The 22,430-nt window shown below is 51.0% G+C and overlaps 2 long non-coding RNA genes across 2 annotated transcripts; one reads left to right on the forward strand and one right to left on the reverse strand.

Annotated features, from left to right (window-relative positions):
* Positions 1–1,987: 1,987 nt before the first annotated feature.
* On the forward strand, positions 1,988–3,240 carry LOC138917710 (uncharacterized). Its single transcript, XR_011426157.1, has 2 exons — positions 1,988–2,139; positions 3,046–3,240. It is a non-coding gene; the product is annotated as an uncharacterized lncRNA (long non-coding RNA).
* Positions 3,241–3,692: 452 nt separating this feature from the next.
* LOC102148970 (uncharacterized) lies at positions 3,693–8,567 on the reverse strand. The gene is made up of 3 exons (XR_288463.4): positions 8,126–8,567; positions 6,201–6,271; positions 3,693–4,794 (listed from the first exon to the last, which is right to left on the reverse strand). It is a non-coding gene; the product is annotated as an uncharacterized lncRNA (long non-coding RNA).
* Between the last annotated feature and the right edge of the window lie 13,863 nt (positions 8,568–22,430).

Genomic DNA, 22,430 nt, shown 5'->3' on the forward strand with positions numbered 1-22,430 from the left:
CCCTGGACAAGGTCACTCTCTAGCTGTATTGTACACACACAGCTACCCTCAAAAAGGCCTCAGCACACCCAGGCACACCCAAGATAGGAACTCACTCCAGCAGGGACCCGGAGGGACTCGGAAGCCACAGTCAGCCCCGAGCCCCTGGGTCGATTGCACTGTTGAGGCACTATGACGCGGCACAAACGAAGAAAATGGAACTCTACCTGGAGAAATTAGCCAACAGAGCTGCTTGAAGGTGTCTAGGAGGGAGTACAGGAAGGAAAATACTAGAACAGAAACAACAGCAAGAGAATTACACGCATAGTCCATGTAGCTGTTCTGTAGGAAGCATGACTGTGCTGTGTACTGATGTCACTGGGTGATGAGAGCCAGGTGGGCTTCTTCAAGAGAGCTTTGTTCTGAAGGGAAGGGAACAAGCATGTGTTCAGTGCCTACTCTGTGCCAGGTGTGTTCACATGTGTGCTCTTATTCAGTGTCAGCCACTCAACAAAGCTGTGATAGAGGTATCATCAGTTCACAGGGGAACAGGGCTCCGAGAGGTCAAGTCACTTGCCCAAGATCACACAGTGAGGAAGTGGCAAGCCCATCTGACTGCTTGACAGTGGGGCACCCCTACTTCCCCCTGTGTCAGACTGCTGAAGTGACAAACGTCAGCAAAATTTCAAGGAAGAGGAAGAACATGCCAAGTATAGGAGGAGGAGCGGAGAGATGGGGAGGGGAGGGAAGTGGAGTGTGGAGTCGACTGACTTGACTGGAGCCTGGTCCACCTGCTTTGAAATCCTTAATGGAAAAATAATCACCCAGATTTGCTGATTTTTTTTTTTTTAATCTTAACCAAGATAGCCTCTCTAGTTCTTACTGCCACCTTTGCCCCTGAGCATACCCTTCTCCTAAGCTCCCCAGTAATGTGGACCCGACCTGCACCTGCCACCGACAGTTGAGTTTGTTTCCCGCAGGTACAGGCTCCATGAGACTAAGCCCGGCAAGAAGAGAAGGCAGGAACGGTAGCGTGAGCCAGCACATACGTGGCACACACATGTGCCGGCACTGTTCTAGGCACATTGACTTAATCCCCACAACTTTCCTGAAAGATACTGCTAGCACTGTCATCCCTGTCACAGATGAGGCAACTGGAACAAGAGAAGTGTTTTTGCCAGGGACATGGGGGTAGCAAGTGTCGGGGACTTGAATCCAGGCAAGCTGTCTCCACGGGCATCGCCTAACCACCGTGTGCTGCCTTTATGGCTAGCAGATGTTGACGAGAGAGATTTCTGTGCCTGGCCCTGGGCTGTGCTTTCTGCAGGTCATCTCATGCAGGAGAGGAAGAGGCGGAGGTTTGGCCTGTGGTTAAGCAGTGTGATCTTTCACTAGGCCCACTCTGCATTTTGGAAGCCTCACTCGCATGGACGAATATTAATGTCTGGGCCTACTGACTTGGCAGGGCAGGACTGGAAGGTCCCCCATCCACCTGTCACATTCAGCCCTGACCAGGCCTTGCACTAAAGGGTCAGCCCTGGGTGGCAGAATCCCCAGTAGACGCGGTTGATGGGGTATCAACAGGAATTTAATCATTAACCCCACAGAGACGCTGTGATGTTGCCACAGCTATTGAGGGTCGGGGCAAGTCAGAGAGTTCTCGAATGTGAATGAGCCATCTTGATACCCCAGGAAACTGCTGCCAAGGAAATCAAATGGTTCAGGGCCACACAGGGAGGTGGTGGAGGAGCTCCTGGAGGAATGTGCCGGTCCTTCCAGGCTTCTTTCTGTTAAGGAGCATCGAGTAAAGTGGTTCCATTGCGTAGGATCATCCTGAATCTTAGGCTGGGTATTTAGGGACACTCCTCCATGAGAACATACCAATCACTGTACGCCTCACTTTAAGTCCTGGTCTTAGGCTAAATGAGCATTCACCCCGCCCTCCTGCCTAAGCCTCGTCCCAGAGCATCCTCATTAACTGACAACGATGCTTCTGTCTAATCACCAGGCTTTGCCAACCACACACGACATCCACCCTGCCCGAGGAAGGTCTGCCTGGAGCCGTGTCATAAAGTGACTGACCTGGACTAATCTGACCAAACACAGGGGACCCCCCTCTTCTCTGCTGCTTTTAAGTCCCCTGCAAAATTGGGTAAATAGGTAGGTATTGCATTAAAATAGAGTTCTTCATCTGCCATCCGCAGTTGGCTGGGTGTATAAAATGTCTCTGCCCTCAAGAGGCTTCAGCCCAAGGCAGGAGGGCCTAGATATAAAAAGGCGGTAATACAAAGCGATGCTTGTTAACTACCAAACACATGGTACAGAGAAGTGCTAAGGGAATCAGGTAAGGAAGGAGAGTGCAGCCATAGGTAAACAAAACAGTATCAAAATGTGAAAGACCCGAGAACATGCCGTGTGTCGTTGCATGAACTCATGCCTTCACTCGCATGCACACAGCCTCTCCACGGCTCCTTTCAGACAAAGTTCCAGTGAGTCCTGTTACTGTTTCCTACTCTTGTAAGGTCTTAAACATGTCTGGTCAGCTCCATTAGCATCTTCATTTTGTAAAAACACATACTAAAAACTATTTTTGAAGCAAAACCTTCCTCCCAGGATAAAACTTGCCTTCACTGGCCCTTGTTTTCGGAGGCGGCGCCCCTCCTCTGAGGTCTCTCCCTTTGGAGGCCTGTGGGGTGTCAGGTCCTTGGCTGTTTTCAATTAAACCCCTCAAGCTGAGTAAGTGGCTTTAGCAAGTTGATCTTCCAAAGGGTCAATCTTATTTTGAACCATGTCAAAACAAAATCAACTCAACCTAAAACACAAAGTAAATAAATACATCTGTTTGCAGATTTACCTTAAAAATTACAAGGGCAAAGCAAGATGCAGAGGGACCACAGAGCTTCCCACAGGACAGAGGGATCTATTTTGGTTTCCCCACATTAGGAGGCAAAGAAATGTCAGCACAAACCAGTGTCCTGGCCTCAGGGTGGTTAAGACTGGACTTGGGAGGGGCTGGGCCTGTGGCATAGTGGTTGAGTTCACGCTCTCCAATTTGGTGGCCTGCAGTTCACAGGTTCAGATCCGGGCACGGACCTACACATCACTCATCAAGCCATGCCGTGGCAGCGTCCCATATACAAAATAGAGACTGGCACGGGTGTTAGCTCAGAGACAATCTTCCTCAAGCAAAAAGAGGAAGATTGGCAACAGATGTTAGCTCAGGGCCAGTCTTCCTCACACACACACAAAAATAAACAAAAAGACTGGACTCGGGCCTGGGATGATTCCTGTCTCCTCCCTATCTTGGCCCAGGACTGGGGCAAGCTAATGAGAGAACATCCACTTCACCTGCTGTCGCCCGCCTCCTCATCCTTGCCTGCTGCAGACACAGGGCCAGGAAAGGTGTCTGGCCCTCAGGCACGTGGGCATCAGAGGCAGGGAGGGTGATGGCCACTGCTCAGCCCCACGTCAGGCTGAAACCTCCTGGGGTGGGTGTTAGCTGGTGACCCCACACTGATGCCAGCACTTGCGCCTGCCCCAGTCGCATTTGCCAGCTTCGCCCCCTGAGGAAGGAGCGCTCTGAGGAGCACGTCACCACAGGTGCTGGGTGCTAATCATCTGGACTAAAGAGGTGGACACTCTGCTTGCTGTTTGGGGTCTAAATTGGAGGGCATAAGAGGGTGGCCCAAAGTCATTTTCTTTGACGCAGGAGGTGTTTTTAAAACAATTTAATGGGTTGCAAAGGGTGAAATGTCAGAAGACTTCACAGGAAAATCCAGATTTATGGCTTCTCTGGAAAAGTTAGGATGTCTGGCTGTACTGGTCCCACAGTTCTTCCATGGCAACAAGTCTACCGAAGCCCCTCTGACACCCTCCCCTCTCATCCGTGTGTCCTGGGGCAGCTGCTCTGGGGGCCGCTGCGGGCATGGAACTGGCAGGCTGTTCCTGCTCTGTGGGGTTGTCCTTGCATCCTCTGAAGCCCCAGCCAGAGAACACCCCCGGCCGTTCCCAAGCAGCAGCCCACAGGGGGCCTCCGTCTGACTCTAAGGAGGAGAACGAACCCTTTTAATAAGAGCCCAGACAACTGAACTGGGGAGCACAGACTTGTGGGAAAGCATCCACACCCACAATTCGTCCACCCTTTACCGTGCTGCTTCCGTGCAGATCCAGAGCTTTCTGGGGCAGGAGGGCCAGAGGGGGGCCTCGCTGCTGAATCACTCAGTCCTCCAAGCGCCAGTCAGCGGCTCCCAGGGACTTCTGTCACTGTGCCTTCTGCCACCGTGACTCAACACAGGGGGAACTCCAGTGGCAAAAGCCCCACACCCTCAATCTATATGTGGAGCGCACTGTTTTGCTCATCAGCGGTCAATGTAAATTTTGCATAGATAAATACCAAATGGTGGTGTTCCTGGCAGACATGGCCTTGGGCCACCCCATAGTGATGGCAGGCCTGGTGGCGACTGTCCAGGATGGCCCTGGGCTATAAACCAGAAAGGAGTGGTAGTTTTAGAGAAACAAGCACTTGAAGAGTATCAGGAAAGAGTCTTCAGTGTTGTCCCAGTCATGAAGTTAGCAGCCACCCAGCCCAGACGCACACCTTCCTTGAAACGTTTATGCTTCATGTCTCCATTCATTCAACACATACGACCTGGAACCTTGAAGCTTTTTGACATGTGCTCTTCTCCTCTTCCTGGATGGACTGTAAGCTCCCTGAGGGCAGGGAGGGTGACATATTTCTTCAGGTCTCCTCACAGCACGTAAAACTGTGTTCCCCAACATTCCTGGTGACTAAGATGAGTGCTTATGGACAAATACCTAAAGTGCAAATGATTGAATAAATATAGACAGATATATGTAGATAATTAAACTTATCTACCCATCAGTCAACACTCATGAAATGGCAGTCAATTTCTGCCCATCACTCAACACTCGTGAAATGCTAGGGTGGTGTCTGAACAAAGTTTACAATGGTATTGCTATTTTACTCCTTTTTTTAAAAAAAGAAAAATCCACCTCCCATCACCTCCTTCCTGAATGATCTCCTCCACCAGCCCCCAGCCCCGTCCCAAAGCTAAAGCATCACAGCTGGACGCTTTCCCCTAGAGGAGCCTGGTCAGCTCCTCAGGATTCTATAGAGCGGCTCCTGCCTGGAGGTGCTTACTGGGCGGGTGGCAGACAGTCCAATTACCCCAGCCCACAGGAAGCAATTTTTCACTCTGTGGCAATGACCACTGAGGATATGCCCACTTGGGAACTCCCAGAACCTTCCCAGACACACCCACCAACTTGAAACAGGGCAGAAGGGGCTAGAAGACAGAGCGCTGGGTGCATAATGGGTGCTGATTCTAAGCAGGCAAACGGCTGATGTGTGGTGACCCAGAGGGTGCCCTGGCCTGGAAATGAGACTTAGATTAGAAGCTAATTGTTGTGTAGACTCTTCCTAACTAATATGGGTAAAAGACTACTTGTCGGCGCAGTTAACGAGTATGTCATTTAAGATGATTCAGAGGGTTTCCACCTGTAGAAAAATCTCAGGGAGGCTAAAATGGGTGGTAAGGATCATGTCACAAGGAAGCTGAGAGCCAACGCTTGACCCCGGTCCTGCTGACCATCCGGTGTCCTCTCTCTGCTGCCTAGAGAAGACAGGCTGCCTGTAGCCCCGCCTTGCCCCGGGTGCTGGGGGCTCCTGACCCCTGACCCCTGCTCTCTCAATTCTAGCATCCTGTCTGCCTCCGCTGTTGCTCTGTCTGTTCACCACCTCCAGCTCACCTGCCCATAGATGTGACCAGCCCAGCTCCTGGAGGTATTCACATGTGTGATTCCTGCCCTCTGCTCCAACCTGGTCCCGAGTCACCCAGTCCTGCTAGGATAGTTCAGGCTCACTGGGCTTCCCCCATGACCTCCCCAGACCTGGCTCAGACCTGCTGCCTCATGCCTCAGTTTATCCTTTTGCATCTTCTCTCTTCCCTCTCCCTGTGAGCCTGCACCCTGCGTGTCCTTTGCTAAGGCTCTTCCTTCTGCCACGTCTTTGCTCCCAAGTGCCCTCAGTAGCAAGGGCCCTGCCCTCTTCTCTGACATCGTCCCCTCCTCTCTCTCTCAGAGGCCTGGCTGGATACTGCTCCTTGGGGAGGCCTTCCTTGGGCTCCCCGCCCCCACGTCTGTCTTCCTTGGCTGCCGTGAAGTATAGTGGAATGAGCATGGGCTCTGGGGGGCAGACACACCTGCATCTGAGTCCTGATGCTGCTCCTTTCTAGAGTGTGACCTCAGACAGGTCACGCCTTATTCTCTGCATCTGTAAAATGAGAGAGAATTCCAACCTGCATGCTTGTTATAAGGATTAGATTAGAACACATGAGACACGGATGTTAGCTCAGGGCCAGTCTTCCTCAGCAAAATGAGGAGGATTGGTGGCAGATGTTAGCTCAGGGCTAATCTTCCTCAAAAAAAACCAAAAAAACAAAAACACGTGAGACAGTTGGAACAGTGCTCGGCACATAGCAGATGATCAACAGCCATGACTTTCCTTCCTTCCTCTGACAGCAAGCGCAGCACTCACTTGACACTGCAGATGCTGCCCTCAGGCCATGCTGGCCAGGCCCTTCCTGGACTCGGAGGCCAGAGGCTGCAGGGATGGGATGTAGGAACCCGGTGCCACCAGGGCCTGACCCCATGCCAGGTGCCAGGTGGCTTGGAGTCACCCCAGTGGAGTCTCCCCAGCGCCAGGGAGGACTGCTCAGGCTTGGGGCGCCTATTCACCTCCCCTGCACCCGCACATGGAGGTTGGAGGGGTGGGGTCTGGAGCACGGAGCCAAAGCTCCGTCCTACTGCAGCCTTCACCTCATGGGAAAACCACTTCTGAGGGTGGGAGCTGATCCAGGAGTGCCAGGAAGGACCAGGACAGGACGGGAAGGGCCACCTCACGACCTCACCCCCACCACCAAGTACATGCACGTCCCTCCCCAGTGACCAACTGCCCCCTTTGTGGGGGAGGCAGCTTCTTCAAGGCTCTGGAGCAGTAGCGTCTTGCCCCAGCCTTCTCTCAGGGCAGAGAAGCCAGTGTACCCTAAAGAGAGCCCTCTCAGAATAATCCATCCTTCCCTGGACACCCTGGGCTCTGCGCACTCTGCATTTAGACCGAGGGAGCTCTCTACAGACCAAGAAGAATCTGCTTCATTCATTCATGTAACAAATACTTATGGAGCACCTACTCTGTGTCAGACATAATCTAGGCCCTGAGGATACAGCCAACGACAAGGTGCGCACCCTCAGGAAGCTTAGGTTCGAGTGTAGGAGACAGACAGTCAACAACTGTGTAAGGTCGGAGGTGGTAAATGCTCAGGGGAAAAAGCAGGCTGAAAGCTGAGAGTGAGTCATGGGGTGGAGGGCGGGTGAGCTCTTCAGTGTTCTCGGTCTCTCCCCCTGCTGTGCAGTTACTGGCAACTTTTTAGGTGAACAAAGAGAAAACACACGATTACGCTTGGCAGGAAATTCCTCAGGTAGGTCTCCCATCAAGGACAAACATTTTTGCCCCAGCAGTTTATGACCCTCTGGGTCATCTGCCACCACTGCCAGCCCCCTGGGCCAGACTTGAGCAACTAAGCCAGCCTTGGCCTGGCACCTTCCTGCCTCCTGTTCGCCTCCTCCTTCCCTCCGCAGTCTACACTGTCTTCTGGACTCCAGGCCTTTGTTTCACAGACCAGTGTTTTTTGTTTGTTTAATTTGTTCTCCTTCTTTGGCCACCTTCTCCAGTGACAAAGTTTATGGGCCCCCGATCACATCCAATCCCAGAAGATGGCTTTCTAGCTGGAGCACGAAAAGGATATTCTGGAAGTTACGTACTTTCCAGTGCTTTCCTCCCCACCAACCAGACAGGAGGCCAGATAGCCCACCTTGACTGTCCCAGGGTATCCCCAGACGGGCTCAGATCTCCTCATACTCCTCTCGAGCTTCCCCACCTTCAGAAGGGAGCCCCCAGGTCTTCAGAAATGAGATCAGCTTATCTTCCCTGTTAGCTCTTTGCGGGAGTGGCTCTGCTATGCCCAGCCCTAGTTTCCTCCACACTCCTCATCTCTCAAAGTGCCTCCCCGGCCCCCCCCCCCCCCCCACCAACCCCTCTTCTCACGTATTGCCGCAGGGAGTTTTTAACCTTGAGGTGTCTGTGATTGCTGGTTCACGTCTGCGACCTCCTTGCGGGCAGGGCCAGGTCTGTTCTGCTCGCCTTGACTCCGCAAAGCCCCGCCCAACGCCTGGCAGATAGTGGAAGCTTAACAAGCAGTCGTCAAATGTGCAAATAAAAGACATCCAAGGTACAGTTATATTGGTAATGCACGTGCAACAGTCAAAGACTAGGGAAACCAAAAAGGAAGGTCTGGCTGAGTGGTAGGCCCTAAACCTTGGCTCCCTTATAAATAAATGATGTTTATTATAAATAGGTCCAACCAGGGATGTTCCCTGGTGTGTAAATTTATGAGATGCCTTATAAAGTATGAAAAAATGGAAACAGTTTTAATTGTAAAGAAAAAAAATAACATGAAACACACACGTACGCACACACTTCCTCCTGCTTAGCTCAGGCGCCGAGACTGGGCGCCCTCCCCAAGACCTGCTCTGGACACGAAAAGAAAGCGAGACTGAGCCCAGCCAATCAGAAGTCAGCATTTCCAAGGCCCCGCCCCGCACACGGGTGACAGACTGCATGCTCCGTCCTAGTCTAGCGCCACCTGGAGGTCGAGGCGTGCAAATGCGGCGCTTGCAGACAGGTTTGTCTGCCCCGACCTGTCCCGGGCTTTGTGGCCAGAGAGATGTGACCTTGGGTCCCCCGCCCCCGCAGTCAGACCGCCTAGGGGCCCGCTGTGGGGTGATTCAGACAGGAACCTCCGAGGAGATGTCAACAGGCACATTTCTGCTGTTTACTCAAGTGACTTCTCCCACAACCTTCCCCTAATTCCTGTTGCAGATTATCCCTACTTGACCAGAAGAATGGGTTTGATGGGGAAAAGTGGCTCAGAAAAGTGACACAGTAGTGATTTTTAAATACTTCAATAGCATCTCTTTTGGGCAGATGGATGTGGAGAGGGGACCTGGTTCCCAGTCAGTGGGGCAAGGGTGCATGGGCTGCTCCCCTCCCTGCAGCTAGTGGCCCGGAGGTCCCAGGAGGGGCCCAGGCTGCTGGCACTGCACCCGACCTCATGTCTGACAGCCAAGGCATCTTCAGCTCCCAGATCTCTGAATGCGCCTGACTGGGGGCCTCCTTCACCGGGTCAGGGCACAAACTAAAGTAATCATTATTTATTTCACAGTCCTTTTTCCTAGTTTTTTTTTTTTGCTGAGGAAGATTCTCCCTGAGCTAACATCTGCTGCCAATCTTCCTCTTTTTGTATGTGGGCCACCCCCACAGCATGGCCACTGACAGACGAGTGGTGTAGGTCCGCTCCTGGGAACCGAACCTGGTCACAAAAGCAGAGTACACCAAACTTAACCACTAGGCCACCAGGGCTGGCCCCTTGTTCCTAATTTGAAAGGAGGTCTAAGGAGTATCCCTTCTGAGGACACTGGAGACTTGTTTGGCTCAAGGTGGGTCTTTCCCTTACGTCCATCAGTGGCCCTCAGGATGGTCCCTTGGGCGCTGCTGGCTCTCCACTGCAGGAGAGGTTTGTTCCACAAGGAGGGGTCCAGTCAGGCTGGGGTGGCAGGCAGGCAGCCCACCATCTGGGAAGTCCAGGTGTTCCCGGGACCCCAGAAATGGGGAAGGTGGAGGAGGGGGGAGTGTGGGAAAGAGGCATTTTCATTTTATTGAGCACCTACTAAATGCCAGGCACCATGTTATATTTCCGACCAGGACGGCAGCCTCCTCACAAAGGCCCAAGAAATCTGGTTTAAAAAGTATGTTAATGTATAAATTGAATGTCACATTCATTTTACACAAAGGAGAATATCCCCTTGGGCTCTTTTTCTACCACCTCGCCTTGCTTCTCTTGTCTGTGGCCCAAAAAAAGTGGGAGTCAGTGGGTACAGAACGGAAAGGCCAAGGTATGCCACCCAAATCTCCTGGGAAGGGAGATGAGGTTAGTGCCAGAGCAACTGTGAAAACTGGGAATACAGATCCAGGCCTCTCCCTGGGGGGTGAGGAAGAAGCTCGTGGTCTCAGAAGAAACTGGCTCTGGAAACTCCAGCAGGCTGCGCCCGGTCAAGGGGGAACCGACAGGGCAGCTCCGGGGGCCCTGCTCCCAGTGGCTGCTGGGAAGGGAGGGTCGCTGTCAGCCCCCCAATCCCGAAATCTGCTGAGTCAGGACTCCAGGGGGCTGGGGGAGCCACTTTGTCCAAGACCACCACGGTGGTGAGAGGACTGGCTTCTCCGGCACCCCCATTAGCCCTGGCAGAGCCAGCAGCAACCCCAGGACCTAAGACGGGCCCTTCCTGCCACTCCCTGAGTGAGAGCCCCAAAGCCTGCAGTCCCTGGGCACTGAAGGGAGGTGCCTGCGCTGGGGGTGAGCTGAGGCAGGCACTGCCGGACTCTGAGAATTGCCGAAGCCTGTCCTTTCCCTCTCTGCGGTAGCCTCGATTTCCCCTCCTAGTTGCAATTTCCTCCTTGTTCCCTTGTCCCCAGGAACATGCTAACCCCAGTTTGGGTCAGGAAAACTGGCCCCTGAGGCCCGCGTTCTCCCTGCCCTCTCCCAGGCCGCCTCTTCTCCCTCCACTGCTCTCCTGCCCTGCTCATGGCCTCCATGGCCTCCATGGCCCCGGGGCTGCAGGTCACAGGCAGCTCCGGGGAATGCATCAAGTGCGGAATAAAAGGCTTGGTCTCCTAGTAAAGAAATTTCAAGATGTCTGGGGGCAGGCCAGTTTTCTAAATGCTCCTCAGATGCCGGAAGCTGGGATGCTGTGGGGGGAGGATACTGCAAGGGGCAGGGGTGGAGGCTAGGGTTAGACAGAGCTCTGAGCCTGAAGTCCCACACGCGGTGGGGAGCAGGTGAGCGGACAGACGAGCTGGGGCCCCTGCCTCGGCCATCCTTACAGGCTCCGAGGAGCCCCGGTCCCTCAGGAAACTCCATGTGGGCACAGAGTGGGGCTGGGGGTCCAGATCTGGTTCTGCTCTGCCACTGACTTGCCAAGAGGCCTCTCTGGGCCTCTGTGGCCTTGTCCTCAAAACTGGCATAGCCATCGCTGGCCTCCAGGTTTGTGACTAGGGTCTAAGGAGAGCTCGCTCTGAAAGCCTGTTGTAGACATTGTGTCATGTGGAGGGGATTTTCCTCATTCCCCTCTCCCCGTGTGAGACGGGGGACAGAGGGAAGGGGGCGTGGCAGTTAAGAAAAGTGCTGTCAGCTGGCGTTTGTGGAGTGCTTGCTACCTGCCAGGCGCTGTACCAGGTGCTCAGCATTCTCCCATTTCATCTTGCAATGACTGCATGAAACAGGCAGGATCATCGCTTTCAATATTACTCCAAGCTCACAGCATCTGGTGAGTGGCCAGGCTGGCACTCGAATCCAGGCCTGCCTGAAGCGAGGCCCCTGCCCTCCGCCCTGACACCATCCTGGGACAAAGCTTTCCCTGAGGGAGCCCCCTGGCCTGGGGAAGCGCCTTAGCTGGAAGTCGGACCTGAGTTTGGTGCTCTTCCCCAGCTCACTGTGTGGGTTTGGGAAACTTACTTAACTTCTCTGGTCCTCCCATCCTCTCTTTTGTTAAGCCAGGGATTGTGTCATGTCAGATGTCAGATCCTTGGGAGTCACTTCTGCCATCACTTCTCCCGATCCTATGTTGAGTTAGAAAAGGAATAGAAGTACAAAAGGGAGTCAGACCTGGAGTGGGGAGCCTGGGCCCCAAAGTGGGCCTCGGGATTTTCCCCAGTCTTTGAGCATCCCTATGTGTGGTTTGGACTCAACCACCCAGGAGTGTTCAGGGAGCCTGTTACCAAGCCCATGTTTCAGAAAACTAAGGCCCAATGAGGAAAAATGACTTCTCGGAGTCAAGAGCAAGTTAGAGGCAGAGTCGGATGGAATCCAGATCTCCCCACCCTTTGACAGGCTGCTCTCAGCCCCAGCTCGGAGCAGAGGGGGAAGAACAAGAAAAGGGGTGTCTGCAGGGCTGCGGTCCTTTCGAAAAGCCCTAAAGGAGAATCCATTTCTTTGCCTTTGCCGGCTTCCAGAGGCTGCCCACATTCCTTGGCTTGTGGCCCCTTCCTCCATCTTCAAAGCCAGCGATGGTGGGTTGAGTCCTCACATCGCATCACTCTGACGCCGACTCTTCTGCCTCCCTCCTCTACTTCTAAGGAACTCTTGTGATTACGTCGGCGCCGCCAGGATAATCCAGTTTCTCCCCCATCTCCAGGTCGGCTGATTAGCAACCTTAATTCCATCTGCACCCTGAATTCCCCTTGCCATGTGACCTAACATAGTCAGCTTCCAGGGATTGGGACGTGGACATCTTCGGGGCGTGGTTCTGCCTACCACATGCCCCTCGTCCCACAGGGGACTTCCAAAAATAGTTACACTTCCTGCACCTCTGAGATGTGGGTTGAGATATGTACCTGCTACTCTCTTCTACTCGCCTGCCTAAAGAGTCTGTGTCCGGCCCCAGCCTCGTCCCTTGAGCATTTCCCCTTGGTTCCATTTCCTGCCTCCCTGTCTCTCTGTGCGTCCCTCCCACAAGTGGACCCATCACTTCTGGGCTGGACAGCTCCAAACTGGCGGGGGACCAGGACATAGGCCCAGGTTGCTGGCCAGCCTCAGCAGGGGAAGGGGGATCTCTCCCCAGACAGGACAGGGGGCTGGTGGATGGTGGCTGCAGCGTCTGAGAGGTGGCAGTCCTGGCATGTGGAACTGCTTCCTGTCCCCCCCCAACCCCCCCATCCTGAAGAGGTTCCTGTGCCTCGATGGCGATGGCAAGTGCCAGTTGGTGAAACAGAGACGGTGAGCCAGGCTCTGCCTGCTTGGGTGGCTCTGCTCTGCTGGGGGCCCAGGGTGGGTGGAGGAAGCAGGCCCAGGCAGATGAGCTGAGCTGGGAGCTGGGATCGTCTGGGAACTGGTGGTGGCTCTGTCTGCATAAAGAGGGGTGGAGGCCCTAGTCTGTCCATGTTGCCCTGACGGGCTGGGGGCAGCTGGGATTGGGATCACCACTTGTCTCCGTCCATTCGGTCTTCTGCCCTCGTACTCTCCTGACGCTGTCCTCCCGGGGGCCACCTGGGGAAGTCTGAGCTCAAATCCAGCCCCCTTGTCTTTGCCCCCTGTAGTAGGCAGCTTCTAAAGTCGTTTCCTGGTAATCAGACCCTGGTGTAATCGCCTCACCTTGAGTGTGGGCTGGTCCTGGTGACTTGCTGTTCACGAAGAGAAGAGGGCAAATGCTTCTAAGATCTGGTTATAAAAGGCTGTCTTCCGTCTTGCCCGCACACACTCTTTCACTCCCTCCTGCTTGTCACTCGAATGAAGTCAGTGGCCATCTTGTGAGCTGCCCTGTGGAGAGGCCCACATGGCAGGGAACTGGGGCAGCCTCTGGCCAACAGCCAGCATTGAATGGAAGCCCTCAGTCCCACAACCCAGAAGGAACTGAATCCTGTGAACACCCATGTGAGTGAGCCTGGAAATGGATCCAGTCTCAAACCTTGAGTATAGTGTGGTCAACACCTTGATTGCAGCCTGTGAGAGACCCTAAGCCAGAGGACCCCACTAAGCCACCCACAGGTTCCTGACATGCAGAAACACCTGAGATAATAAATGTTGTTGTTTAAGTCACTAAGATTTGGGTTAATTTGTTATGCAGCAATAGATAACAAATACACTCCTTTCTCCTTGACCCCGTTGCCTCATCAATGCCAAGTCTCTTTGTCCTTGGCTTTCGTTCACTCACCTGATTCTCCCCTTGCCTCCATGAGGCTCATTCTGTCTCCCTTGTGTCATCTCTTCTCATCCCCAGATTGTGGTCTGCCCCAGCATCTCTGGCTCCACACCCCCCAGAGAGAGCCCAGCCATTCATGGCTTCAGTAATGAGTATGGCGTCTATGGTGACATTCTTCCAGTTGTTTCCTCCATCCCACCAGCACTTCTGCGTTCGGTTCCATTTCTCCTCTGGCCCCGGAGTATATATTTTATCTAGATGTTACTATAACAACCCAAATCAGTTAATATGTCCCTTCTCGTCATCTGTTTTCAGTCAGCAGTAGATGTTGCCTTTGGAAGGTGGCTCCTAGCTGCCCCATACCCCCTGCCAGGACTGAGTACAAATCTCCTCGCTTCCCAGCTGCCTCTCTCCAGTTGGGACTCACCTTCCTTAAACACGGCATTGAAGATGGCAGATAATCAATGACTCTCAAGTCTCCACATTTCCCCTTGAACCGGCCTGACATTTCCCCCGAATAGCCTTATGTGACTCTAACAAACAGATCCGGGCCTAGAGTCACATGCTAGTTCTCCCAGATTCCGTCTGTGGACCCTGGTGCAAGTCGGTTCACCTCTCTGGCCTCAGTTTTCTAACCTGTAGCTGAAAACTGGAAACACCCTAGATGTGCTTCAACAGGGAGACAGTTGAACTGGTCCATCCGTCCTGCGGAATACTACTCAGCAATGAAAATGCAGGCACTACTGATACATGTGACAACCTGGACGAATCTCCACAGAATTATGTTGAGTGAAAAAAGCCAACTCCATGAGGTTATACACTGTATGACTCCATTTCTATAACAGGTTGAAACAAGACAACTGTGGAAAGGGAGAACAGATTAGTGGTTGCCTAGGACTGGGGGCGGTGGGCTGGAGAGAAGTGGGTGCAGCTGTAGAAGAGCCACGAGGAATCCTGTGGTGATGGAAATGTTTTGTACCTTGACAGCTCAGTGTCAATATCCTGGTTGTTATATTACACTTAAGTTTTGAGGGATGTTGTCATTGGGGGAAGTTGGTAAAGGGTACAGGGGATTTCCCTGTAGTAGTTCTTAAAACTGCATGGGAGGGGCTGGCCCCGTGGCGGAGAGGTTAAGTTCGCGTGCTCCACTTTGGCAGCCCAGGGTTTCACGGGTTCGGATCCTGGGTGCGGACATGGCACCACTCATCAGGCCATGCTGAGGTGGCATCTCACATGCCACAACTAGAAGGACCCACAACTGAAAACATACAACTATGTACTGGGGGGCTTTGGGGAGAAAAAGGGAAAAAAAATAAAATAAAATCTTAAAAAAAACAAAACTGCATGGGACTCTAAAATTATCTCAAAATTAAAAGTTTAATTAAAAAAAGATGCCACCTGGGGCTGGCCTGGTGCTGCAGGGGTTAAGTCCGCACGTTCCACTTTGGCAGCCCGGGGTTCGCCAGTTCAGATCCCAGGTGCAGTCCTATGCACCGCTTGTTAAGCCATGCTGTGACAGGCATCCCACATATAAAGTGGAGGAAGATGGGCACGGTTGTTAGCTCAGGGCCAGTCTTCCTCAGCAAAAAGAGGAGGATTGGCGGCAGATGTTAGCTCAGGGCTAATCTTCTTCTTCTTCTTCAAAAAATGCCCCCTTTATTGAGTTGCATGGAACTTAATTTATAACCTAGAAGGTACAATACCAAAAAAAGAATATGAATGAAAAAAAAATCACTACTTTTTACCTGCTAAAATGTTCGTATCTGAAAAGTAGTCACACAACCACAGGTTTCTAATCTTCTATCTTGATGCTGAGTTGCATACCCCACAGAAAGCTAGGTGGACCGTGGGATTGTTCCCTTGCTCCCCTGAGACGGCTGCTTGGTACAGATTAAATCAGATCTGACTTGTAGGCAGTGGCTCCCATCCCCTTCCCTCTGGAGGAGCGGCGAACAGCAGGAAGGACTCAGGTGAAGGGAGGCTGCAGAGTTGGGAAGTCTTCCAAGGCAGGTAACCGAGTCTGAGGGTCGGGCCAGCAGCAGAGGGAGAGAGATTAAGGGGGAGTGACCACAGGCAGATCAAGTTCCTGCCCTTACTGTGCTTTCTTCCCTCTAAGCCCAGAACGCCCTCGCCTACCCAAACCCAACCCCCCTCCAGCCCAGGCCCAGATCCTGTTTCCTCAGAGACACCTTCATTCCGGCCCAGATCCCTTCTTGTCTGAGCTCCACAATTCAGCTCACGATTAACTGGCTACCGTGGGTCTGGATTGCATCACCTGTAATCTCGTCGCCGTCAGAGACCATCTCACCAGGCTCCTTGGCACAGCGCTAGTCACAGAATACACAGCACAAAAATAGTTGTTGGTTTATAGCACAGTCAAAGGGATAACCTCCTCAATTTATGAAAAGGTCATAAAAATCAGGAAGAAAGAGACCCACAACCTGAAAGAAAAATGGTCAAAAGATAAACTGATAGCTTATAAATGCAAATCGTCCTTAATCATGTGAGAAAATGTTCCATTTACTCATAATGAGAGAAAAGCAAAACAAAACATATAGTGAGAGCTCACTGCTCCCCCGTCAGAGGGGCGAACATCCGAGTTTGACGACATACTCCACAGGCAACGTCCTCTTTCATAAAGAGTCCTGGTGGGAAGGCAAAATGCTACAACTCCTGGGGTAATTGTTTTAACTTTTTATTTTGAAACAATCTCAGACTTACAGAAAAGATGCAAATAAGGTAAAGGAACTTATTTTTTTCTAAGCCATTTGTGAATAATTGTCAACATCATGCCCACTTGCTTTCCCAAAAACTTTAGTATAGTATTTATTTCTTACAACTAAGGACATTCTCTTTCATAACCACAGTACAAACATCCAAATCAGGAAAGTAACACTGACCCATCACCACCAGCTAATCCTCAGACCCCATGCAAGTTTCTCCAATTCCTCCAACAACGTCCTTTATAGTAAAAGGATCTGATCCAGTATCACACATTCAGTTGTCCTGTCTCTTTAGTTTCCTTCGATCTGGAACAGTTCCTCAGCCTGTCCTTGACTTTGATGACCTTGACACTTTGAAAAATACAAGTCAGTGATTTTGCAGAGTATCCCGCATTTTGGGTTTGCTACGATCTGATGTTTGCGTCCTCTCAAAATTCCTATGTTGAAACCCAGCCCCCAAGGTGATGGTATTAGGAGGTGGGGCCTTTGGGAGGTGACTAGTCATCAGGGCAGAGCCCTCATGATTGGGATTAGTGTCTGTATAGAAGAGACCCAGAGGGGCCGGCCCGGTGGCCAAGTGGTTAAGTGCGAGTTCCAGGGTTTGGCCGGTTTGGATCCTGGGTGCCGACATGGCACGGTTCGCGTCAGGCCATGCTGAGGCGGCATCCCAAATGCCACAACCAGAAGGACCCACAACTAAAAATACACAACTATGTACCGGGGGGCTTTGGGGAGAAAAAGGAAAAATAAAATCTTTAAAAAAAACAACAGACCCAGAGCCAGCTGTGATACCCTGGTGGTTAAAGTTCGGTGCTCTCACAGCTTAGGTGACCTGGGTTCATTTCCTGGCTGCAGAACCACCCAGCCCTCTGTCAGTGCCGTGTTGTGGAGGCAGCTTACACAGAACTAGAAGGACTTACAACTAGGATATATAGCCATGTACTGGGGCTTCGGGGAGGGAAAAAAAAGAGAGAGAGACCCCAGAGGGCTAGCTTGTCCCTTCCGCCATGTGAGGACATAGAAAAAAGACCGCCGTCTATGAACCAGGAAGCCCTCACCAAACATTGACTCTGCTGGCGTCATGATCCTGCACTTTCCAGCCCCTAGAACTGTGAGAAATAAATGTTTGTTGTTTATAAACCACCCACTCTATAGTACGTTGTGATGGTGGCCTGAACGGACTAAGATGGGTTTGTCTGATGTCTCCTCAAGATTAGATTAGATGATGCATCTTTGGCGGGGCTAGCATAGAAATGATGTGTTGTTTTCACATCCTGTTAGGTGGGGTACCGTTTCAATTTGGCCCATTACTGATGCTGTTGACTTTGATTGCTTGAATAAATGGATATGTGTCAGGCTTTTCCATTGTAAAGTTACTCTTTTTTCCCTTTGTAATTGGGAAGTATTTTGTCAGGAAGTACTTTGAGACTATGCAAATATCCTATTCTTCATTAAGCTTACAATTTATTCATGGACTCATGGATTCCTGTTTTACTGAGTGAGTTATAATCTGTTGGCATCATTATTTATTTTGGTGCTCAACTTTTCCCATGTTTCTCCAGTGGGAGCCCTCTCTGTGTCCCATCATGCTTTGAGCACTTCCTTATCCTGAAGTGTGACATGTTCTGAGCTCACCTTGTTCCTTGCTCAACCCAGCTCTGGAATTTGTCATTTCTCTGGGAAGGTCCACTTCCTTTTAATAGAGAATGGTATTTAGAAACCAAAATCTGGGCATGAGGTGTACTCATTGCTATTGAGGTTTCATTGCTTGTAGGTGCTCTCAGCGAACAGAAAAAGGGAAAATACGTATATACATACATACATACACACGTGTATATATACACACATTTTATATCTATATTTATTTCTATATCTGTCAATATACAGGGTGAGGCTCATGCTGGAGTGAGAGGCAGTGGCTGAGGTGTCTCTTAGGGGAAGGGGCTGAACCAGCATCTAGATATGGGGGTACACTTGTGGCAGTCACTGCAGGAAATCCAAAAAGAGAGTGAAAAAAAGAAGTGAATAAAAGGACTGCATACGAGCACATGTAAAACCATACAGAATGAAATTATGTCTTTATGATTTTCTCTGTGAATGAGGATGATGACATTTTATGTGATACAAAATAACTCATATGGGCACTTTCATATCTACTCTTTGTTTTAATGCTCACAACTTCCATGGTGGGCATGCAGAATAATCCACACAGCAGCCCTGGGGCCTTTGTGGGGCGAGTTACTAGTCTCTGGAGTTCCCAGGAAATGAGCTGACTGGCAACTGGCTGAGGCTTTAAGGAAGCGATATTGCAATCCCCAGATTCAGCGGTTGCTCAAGCTCTGAAGGAATCCCCAGGAAACTGTGACCATGCCAATAGGATGCTGTCCCTCTCCAAAGGGGACTTCTCCCCTGAGGCCCTCAGGCGCAGCTCTGGAGGACAACGAACCGAACCGGGGAGACTCTCCCAGGAGCCAGCCAGGACCTGGCTCCAGTGCAGAGAGGGGAGGCCTGGCTGCCCCACCAGCAGGGTGAGGTGCAGGCCGAGGACCGACAACCTCTGCTGCTCCTTCCCTTCCCCTCTCTTCCAAAGTCCGTCTTCATTGTGGATAATCTATCTTCTCTCCCCCTGCATATATTTGGTGCTTTGGGGTGGTTACATTTACAATGTAGCCGCTGGTTGTGGATAATAAGAAGCCACATATAGACTTCACTTAGAGGAATGCACGTTACTCAGAGGTCTTGATTTTAGGGCTGGTCATGACTTGGATCATCTTCCTTTGGGAAGGAGAGTAAGTGCATTTTTAGTTGTAGATGGCGTGGGTTCTTTATTTTAGCAGGAACATTTAAAAATACATCTTTTTTATTGAGGTGAAATTCACATACCATTGAACTAACCATTTAAAAATGCACATTCAGTGGCATTTAGCACATCCGCGATGTGCAACCACCACTCCTATCAAGTAGTGACAACATTTCTGAAAGTGCGTAATGGGGAAAAGAAGGGACATGCGAATGCTGGGCGGCAGCAGGTGGAGTGTAATGTGTTCGCCCAGCACCCCGGCTTCGGGGAACAAGCCTGCTCCTACTCCCTGGGGTGCTGGCTGGATCTGTCAGCCCCAATGCCACCTCCTGCACCCACTTACTGGGGTGGGCATGTCATCTAGACTGTCCCACTGTATGTAGCACCCGGTTCAAAGTGGGCTTGTGACCAAAGCCAGAACAATTGAAGTAATCGTTGTGACTTTTCCACTAAGGACAGCCCCTTGAGTAAGGGCGACATTGAAAAACAAAACAGGACAATTATGTCCCTCAGATCTTGAGGCTCAGGGTTGTGTGTATGGGATGTTGTTAAAGGACGTGGAGTCTCATGTCCTGGAAGCATTAGGGGGATTCTTGAAGGAAAGGAAAATGATATCCTTTCATTAGGATTCTAAGCTGGGAGAATGTGAACCTGAGACTGCTGGCTGCCATCTTTGAAAGCTGTGTGGCGTTTGCTTAAAGTAGGAAGGAAAGTGCCAACAGAGTGGCAAGTCTCTCAACCACTGAGTCCCTTTGTTTGTCTAAGCTAGTTTAGGCTGGGATTCTGTCATTTACGACTGAGAGTCATGACTATATAATAACCCCACCTGGAGGATAGGTGGAAGCATTACCATTTGTTATAGGTGAAGAACTAGCTCTCCTGGTGGGTGTGGCATGCAATGGATATTAGATGACCTGAGTGGTGAGTCACTGCGGGGCTGAAACCACCGAGCAGGGTGCTAGATAACCCAGGTCTGGAAGTCATGGGGGAGGTATGGCAAAGGCAGGTGGGATGGTTTCAGAAGCAGACTCATGGAGAGGACATAAGGTCTAGCAGGGTGTTGGGGCGAAGGGTAGGCTGCCACTTATCTGAGTCAAGAGCGTGGGAACCAAGTCTTCCGCAGGTGTCCCTGGTGCTGGGTGGAGAATGTTAGAGGAACATGTTTTCTGTGAGGGGTTGGAAGGGCCCTGTGGTAGTCATTGGTGTTGGCTGCTAAATATGTCTGGTTCTCCCCACTTTCAGGTCCGTGGTAGCATTTACTTCCTGGTTCCCTGCAGTTGAATGGAACTGTATGGATGGTTCTAGCCAATGAGTGACAAATGGCTATTGTCAATGTGATACCCTCCAGTGCTCTCCTTGAGATGGTGGCTCCCTGAATATTCAATGAACTTTGCCCCTCTCAATGAGACCTGCCACAGACATGCAACAGGAGCAAGAAAAGGAACTATGTATTTTTATAATATATTTAATACATTTAATTGACAGGTGTACTATGCTCTATTTTTTTATGGTGGTAAAATAGATACAACATCATATTTACCATTTTAACTTTTTTTTTTTTGAGGAAGATTAGCCCTGAGCTAACATCTGCTGCCAATCCTCCCCTTTTTGCTGAGGAAGACTGGCCCTGAGCTAACATCCGTGCCCATCTTCCTCCACTTTATATGTGGGACGCCTACCACAGCATGGCTTGCTGAGTGGTACATAGGTCCATGCCCCGGATCCAAACCAGCAAACCCTGGGCCGCCGAAGCGGAACGTGCGAACTTAACCGCTGGGCCAAAGGGCCGGCCCCCCATGTTAACCATTTTTAAGTGTATAGTTCAAAGGCATTAAGTACATTCACATTAGTTTGCAACCAGCACCGCCATTCATCTCCAGAGCTTTTTCATCTTCCAAAACTGAAACTGTGTACCCCTTAAACACTAGCTTCCCGTCCTCACTCCGCCCAGTCCCTGGTAACCACCATTCTACTTTGTCTCATGATTTTCACTATTCTAGGTCCCTCATATAAGTGGAATCATACAATATTTGTCCTTCTGTGTCTGACTTATTTCACTTAATATAATGTCTTCAAGGTTCATCTATGTTGTAGCATGTGTCAAAATTTTCTTCTTTTTAAGGCTGAATAATATTCCACTATATGCACATATCGCATTTTATTTATCTGTTCATCAGCTGATGAACATGTGGCCTGTCTCCACCTTTTGGCTGTTGTGAACAATGCTATGAACACTGGTGTACAAATATCTATTTGCGTCTCTGCTTCCAGTTCTTTGGGGTATATACCCAGAAGTGGAAACACTGGATCACATGGTAATTCTATGTTTAATTTTTGTGAGGAATCACCTTACTGTTTTCCACAGAACCTTTGTGGTTTTAAGTCACCAAGACTCAGGGCTGTGAGTCATTGCAGGATGACTTCGCCCATCCTGCCGGATGCTGCCCCTCACCCCAGATTCTCTAGGATCAACCAGGATTCTGCTCAGGCCACAGTGGGGCAGACACAAGTGAGGCAGGTAGGAGCCCAGCGGCTAAACCACCGAGCTGGACCCAGCGTGCTGTGTGGTGAGGAGGCCCCGGAGGCTCAGCCAGCACTGATTGGCCTCTTCTTGGGACTGCCTGGAGGGTCCTCCTCATGCCACAGACGTCGGAGCCAAGCTCTAGAACCAACCCTGTGGCCACAAGATTGCTTCTTACTGGACACAAACCCCTAATATGGGCACCTTGGGCCTCTGGACCCCAGCAACACAAACATCCAAGGTCACAGGCCACGGGCTCCCAGTGATTTGATCATGAACAGTTCTACTGAATAGAGACGTACATTTGCCCATTTTGACCCTGAGAATTTCAGCTTGTTAAGAGTAACTATGATGTTCTGAAATAACTAGAATGATTTCAGAGTCACATGAACCAGGCTTTGAATCCTGGCTCTGCTACTTCCCAAATGTGTGGCTTTGACTAAGGCTCACCTCAGCATCCTCATCTGCAGAGTGAAGATCATACAAACCACCACCCAGGGCTGGCGAGGACCGAGGGAAAGCGCCAAGTTGGGTGCCTGGCACACAGGAGACGCTCAGTAAACGGTCGCTGCTGTTTGGG

This window comes from Equus caballus, chromosome 15, assembly GCF_041296265.1.
Source record: "Equus caballus isolate H_3958 breed thoroughbred chromosome 15, TB-T2T, whole genome shotgun sequence".
Lineage (NCBI taxonomy): Eukaryota > Metazoa > Chordata > Mammalia > Perissodactyla > Equidae > Equus > Equus caballus.